Source organism: Drosophila virilis, chromosome 3, assembly GCF_030788295.1.
Source record: "Drosophila virilis strain 15010-1051.87 chromosome 3, Dvir_AGI_RSII-ME, whole genome shotgun sequence".
Taxonomy (NCBI): domain Eukaryota; kingdom Metazoa; phylum Arthropoda; class Insecta; order Diptera; family Drosophilidae; genus Drosophila; species Drosophila virilis.
Genome location: NC_091545.1, coordinates 20878191 through 20884950, shown reverse-complemented (window position 1 = coordinate 20884950; position 6760 = coordinate 20878191). Strand labels below are relative to the sequence as shown.

Genomic DNA, 6760 nt, shown 5'->3' with positions numbered 1-6760 from the left:
CGAGCTCTGAGATGCTTTGCAATCAGCGGCGCGAATACGAAGCGACAGCCGGGGTTCGGCTTCGGCTACCACACGGCAGCAGCAACAACAACAGCAGCAACAACAACGACAACAACAACAATGAGAAGAAGCTACTGCTATAAACAAAAACTACAAACTGGTTGTCTCATCAAAAGGCAAACAAAACCTAGCAGAAGACGTGCTCTCTAACGGTGGTTGGGTTACGTCTGGCTGGAAGAGAGCATACGAGCAGCCGCTCAATGGCCGTGAGTGGGAGAGCGAGCACGCGCGCGCAGCTTTGAGTGCTTTTAAGAGTTAACAGTGGGCTGTAATGTAAACGCTTAACAGCGCTGTTGTGTATTCTTCACACGAATATACAAATATTACTCTCTTGCTGCCAGCAAGGCGGCAAAAAGTCACTCAATATATGACGGGGTTGCGCATGCGCGCACTCGCTCTCACTCCATTTTGTATTTAGATCTTAACAGCTGAGCGCAACGGCAGCTGCTCTCTGCTTCTCTCTCTCTTTCGCTGGGTAAGCGTTACGACATTTGATTGGCTCGATTAACACAATCGGAGCACCTGGTTATAAACCAGTATAACAGCGCACTCACGCACACACACACGTCACACAACCATGCAGTTGAGACGGCACGATCGCTCGCTTGTCGTGTCGCTCTATAAATATAAAGAGCAGCTATCCATTGTGTGGGTAAGAGGGAGTGCGCACTATGTAGCGCCGCTTTGCTCGACTAAACGCGAACTTATTTACTCATTTCATTGACCAATGCAGAGCACAGCACACACACACTCGCACTTGTGCATATATGCACTCGTCATATACAAATGAGAGCGCCGCACATCAATGAGAGTGACGACTGATCATGTAGGCGAGTGACTGTGTGTGTGTGTGTGTGTGTGTGTGTGTGAGTCGATCGCGTGTGTGTGTGTTTGCATGTGTAGCAGCTCGGCTGATCAGCTTTGCCAGCCAGCCGTCGCACGTGGGCGTGGTCTATTTATGCAGCTCAACTGTTGCTATGTATCGATCGATACTTGTGTATTGCCCCCCTTGCCGCTTTTCCAGCCCACTGCCACCCCTTTTACTCACGTTAGCTCTGCTAGCGTTGTTTTTGCATGTGCACGAACTGGATTCAATTGCCGTTGGCTGGGGCAACACTCACGCGAGTTTGTTAGTTAGTTAGTTAGTTTGGGTTAACTTCCCCATTGCTAACGGTGTTAAATTGACATCTGGCTGCCCGCCCCACCGCCTCATCGTCTGGCCACGTAGCAGCGCCATCTTTTAGCCATTTAAAAGTTGTCAAGCTGTCATAGTATTGATCGTTAAATACGTTATCTGTTGATAGCCATAGGACATTTTATGATATTAGTTGCATTGTAAACAGCACTATCCCACAACAGAAACACTAGAAACACTTGAAACACCAGAAACACTTGTTCAGCATATCGCCTGCTGCCATGCAGATCCTCCAATTGCCAGTTAAAAGATGAATGTAACATAAAGTCGCTCGTATTTATTGTTATACTTCTAGCTAATGAACTGTCTATCGAAACAAGCTAACTAATGTAAATTCGATTGAGAAAAACTGCTGAGAATTTCTCTGAAAAACGAGTCGATAAAGGAATGTCACACAAAATTCCCCATTAAATAAAGTTTGAATGAATTATTTGAGCTGTTTTAAAAATGCATTGCAAAATATATTTGCTTAACAATAACTAGTACAAGTATCTAAGCATTTGTCCACGTCTAAAATGTATTAATAAGTAAATATTTAAAAGTAATTTCTTACGTTTGTTATTTCACTACTCCTTTCCTTTTCAAAATATTACCATCATAATTTTTACCTAGAAATTTCTATTGTTTGCCCCTTTCCAAAAGTCACATTTCGAACGCTTGGTTCACAATGAAACATTTGCAGATGTTCGCCAAGTTCTTGTTTCATTAGGGGCGTGACGCCAGCAACTATCGCTGCATCAGCACCAATAATATTCCCACTAACTGAAAAACTTTACAGAAGTTAATCCAATTTGTCGAGTTTTATGATATGGCAACCCGCAAAAACCCGCAACTCGTTATCATGTGTTTGTTTTCTAACCCTTTTTCGCAGCACGAAAGAGGAAGGAAATCGAAGTCGAAACACTGCGGGCTGCTACAGTCAACGCCCCGAAAACGAAACTGAGAATCGAGGATTGCGATTGTGACTGTCTGAGTCTGTCTTTAACAGGGGGTGTTTAAGCCCATTACGTTGCGTGCAAGGCACAAGGAGTCGATGCATATGTGCATAGATATCTGGAGAGTTGTTCTCTCTGTGATTTTCGGCGCTGCGGTTGCTCTTGCGGTTGCCCTTTGAGCTACCTTTTTTGGCAGGACAACACCCACGCACACAAAAGGACATTCGCTTTGGTTGCCTTTGACAAATTTTCATGCTTTAATTTTCAAACTGTTTGTGACATTTGCATATGGCGTGTGTGTGCGTGTGTGTGTGTGTGTGTGCGCTGTGTATGCCCTGATGTCCTAGCTAACCCTTGCTGAGCAACAGATAATCCCTTGCAATTGTTTGCTTGATTTGTTTGTTATGGAACTCGCTGCCGCTGTTCCTGTTGCTGTTGCTCCTTCTGCAGAAATGCTTGCGCATCCTTTTAGCATTGAATTGCTTGCCTTGGACAGGGTATCGCCCCTTTTTGGTTACACTTTAATGCGTTCTAATGTATGTGACTTTTGGGCACAGATCCTCAAAAACGTGCCTCAAACATTTGCCGACGCCGTCCGTTGAAGTGACTTGCGAAAATTTAGTTGGCCCATTGTCCTGCGTCAATCAGCAATCATCAATCATTTGGCTGCTCAATATAAATATTTCTGCCGAAATTAGGTTAAAGGCTTGCCAAAAAAAAGGGGGCCCAAACGACAATGCCAGCCGAATTCTGTATTCGGTATGCTGAGTTCCAGTTTTGAACTTATGTCATGACAGAAAATAGCTGGAAATGCCTTCTCCTTAGCCACCATATCTGTTCCACTGCATTAGTGTGTGTGTGTGTGTGTGTGTGTGTGTGTGTCGAGTGTGTGAGTGTGTGTATACAATAAATTAATTATAAATGCATTAATCACTGCCAAAAACTTTGACAAATACTGACATGAGCGTTCGTCGTTCATTTCGTCTCGTTTCGGTTCGTCTCGTCTCGTTTCGTTTCGTTCTTTGCCTCGCGCGCGCGTGAAATGAAAACAAAAATTTAAAACACGTTTTCGCGCTTATTTCTGACTAATTTATGCGTTCGATTTGTCCGTTGTCTTCCAACTGAGCTGATCATTCAGTTACACAGTTTCGTCTTAATTATACCCTATAAAGAACACTCGAAATGGCTCCAAAATGTGTAACCAGGGCAGATCGAGTAGATATTTTATCAGTCTTCTTTAATTGATTTGCTTTACGCATATACATTCCAATGGAAATGTGTTGGTTTTATACGATTCAGAGCTTTGTTGACATGATTCCTTATACCAGAAACATGGATCTAATGATTTATTCTAAAATGGTTTTAATTCTGTTAAAATTGCTTTTTATAGGGTATCTCTTGATCATGCCCAACTGCAGTGTATAATTATTCGTTTCTCGTTGTGCAAAATGCCACAGGTTTGTTGTTGTTGTCGGTTATTTTTTTATTATTTTTTTTTTTTCATTTCTGATTTTGATTGAAAGCCTCAAAAATTGATTTCCACCTTGCGGCATTTGGATGCTCTTTGGCATGTTTCACATTTGGCAGCTTTGTGCCGTATGCAAATGAGATCATTGATCTGTTTTGGTATCGATTGCTTTTCAGAATACATCGAGCGTGCCACAGAAAACCAAAAAAAACTTGAAACCAAATCATATTTGACCCTTAGGGGTCGCGCATGCCAATAATGAAAACCGAAACCGAATCCGTAACCGAATCAGCAAAACAGAAATGTTAATTTCCTGTATACAAATATTCGTATTTATGAAAAATGTAAGCCACTTGCTACAAAAGTTGACTCTTCCATTTTATACCCTTGCAGAGGGTATTCGAATAAAGTAACATGATATGTAACACGTTAAAATAGATATATATTTTTAATCAGAATCGATATTGCTATCATCACAATAATGTGCAGAGATTCCTTATTCCGTTGGAGGCTGGATTAGAGCTAGAGTTTATTAGTTCTGTTTACATTCTTGCTTACATCATATATATATAAATATATCACAATTCACGTTTCACTATTCTGGCAACATATCTGTAAAGTCCTAACAAATCTTTGTACTCGTTCTTTCTTTCTATGCTATATGTCTGTAAGGGAATCAAATTATCGGCTTGCCGGAATTAATTCTTGTCTTTTTCTTTATGGGGGATTTCTTTTTGGTCAAGTTTCGCTTTGTTCGCTGAGACCGTTGGACATATTTTCCAGTTTTTAGTGGCGCGAATTTGAATTTAATAAAATTAATTTATGTTTGTCAATGTATTGAGGCTGCTGCATTCGGACATTGATAAATTGATAGATCGGATTTGAGTGTGGCCAACAAATTGCTCCAAAATGCGAAGACACACATTGATATTTTTGTTATGACAACATTTACATGCCACACGATTGCTAGAAAGCTTAGCTTATTCCATATTTTATGGCTACAACCGGTTCGTAATGAGCTCCCTCCCGCCGCCCTCTCCAGCCCAACCTAGCCCAGCACGCTGGAAACACTACCGTAAATATTGTGATCAAACGGCAAGAACAGCTTCCGTGCGCATCGCATCTGATGGGAGCCCATTTCCATTTCCCTCCACGGGCGCTACACAAAAGTTCCGCATTGTTGTGGAATATGGAAAATATTGGGCGTGTATGTCATAAAAAAAGACGCGCTTAAATACCAATTTAACAATTGTTCAACACTCTTATTTTCTTCTTTTATTTATTTATTTATTTTTTTTTTGGTGGGTCTTTGGATCTGTGGGAACCCTGGTACCGTTGACATCACACATCGGTCAGCTCGGACCGATTTCAATGCGTAATTGTAACGTCTTTGTGGTTGTTATTAACACCTAAAGCCGCCAAACTGCCAAATGGACTATGAAGTTGCCCCCAAAAAGGTGTTTCACCTCGCCGAACCGAGCAAACAAAGCATTTGCCTCATATGGAAAGATCTGTTGCTCTCCTTATGTACTCCACGTATGGAATTTCGTGAATTTATGCATAATGGATGTACATTAAATTCATAACTAAACAAATGAATTTCACATTCAGCACACACACACACACAAATGATATGGGACCTTCTCCCAGTGCCGGCCGCCAAACAACGATATGCTGTGAAATAAGGCAAGTTTTAGTTGAGTTCAGTTCAGTTCAGTTCAGTTCAATTCAGTTTGGCGGTTGTTTTCGGTTTTAGTGGGTCATAAATGGAAAGATTTTTCACAGCTGATTGTGAGAAATGTGCTCGACTGAATGCCCCAGCACTGTGGAATAGTCTCCACAGTTTCGGACTCAAACCCCAGTGCCAGGTTCCCAGTTTGGCCGCAGGGCCTAATTGTGATCTTCGGTATGAGATGCTGTTTATACCCTATACCCAATATTCGTATGAGGCATGTATGAGACAGATTCTGTTATGGTCAGCATGTTCTCTGATATCAACAATTTCTACCTATGCATTTCTGTTAAGCACCAGATTCAACTTCTTCAAGAAATACAGCTTCCTTTACCCGGTTGGAAACTATATTCATTTTACAATCATTTTAAGTTTAACAGATTTAGTGGGTATCTGTTAGTCAGTATGTGTGACACACTCCCAAGTTCATTATGAATTTGGTTATGTGAGAAAGTAGCTTCGTATGTTGTTGGGGTAATAAAAGCCCATGTCTGAGGACTTTGAGCTTCAAAGTGGGGCGTCTCTTTAGCACCAGCGGCACCTGCAAACGCCGCTCTTCGACAGCTCCTCTTACCCGCTGGCTGGCATAACAGATCATTCCGAAATGAATCATATGTCTAAGCCAGAGATGACTACCATGAAAGCCAACTGGTGTTAGAAAGAGGCGTTTGCGCACCGATAATAAAACACATGAAAATGTATAAATCAAACGAAAAGCTGCTGCAATTCAACTAAAATATGAATTAAATTTTCCTTGCTTAGAAGCAGATGCGCATGAAATGAAAAAAATATATGAAACAAATGAGAATACGCTATCCGACTGGTAGATACCCAGTGCTCGAAAGTGTTGTGCTGCGTGTCAGGTTAATATATATAGTGTTAATAAAATATACCGAATTTGAAATGAATGTTATTAGTAGATCTGATATAGTTTATGGTTTATTGAATTGAAACAAGAACCTTACCTTATGTTGAAACCTTGAACAGAAATGGCAAAGACTTATATATTTATAATTGCTTCGATTTATTGGATTTGAACCAGTCAAGAATATGATTACTCTTTAAAATAAGGTTTTTTAATTAACAATAATTTGTTTATCTAAAAAAGTGGTTGGTTCTAGCAACTTTCTGAAATTTAGATATATAATTAAGTGTTGTTTGAAAAGTAAAATTAATATTCGGGGTTCAATAAGAACATCTTGCAAACAAATTAGTAAAAGAATATTTACTAGATGCCTTCTCCTTTCTATTAAAATAGTTTGTGCAGGCTTGTAAGCACTTTGATGTCTACAGGGTATATCATGTATATGTGCATATATCCAATTTGAAAGGTCTATTGAGAAAATATTGTTTTAAATGTGCACAGCGCT

The 6760-nt window shown here is 40.4% G+C and overlaps 1 protein-coding gene across 1 annotated transcript in view; it reads left to right on the top strand.

Moving 5' to 3' along the window:
- Positions 1-6760, top strand: part of LOC6624448 (uncharacterized) — a 169918-nt gene that overhangs the window by 67590 nt on the left and 95568 nt on the right. The gene's annotated exons all lie outside the window — the stretch shown is intronic.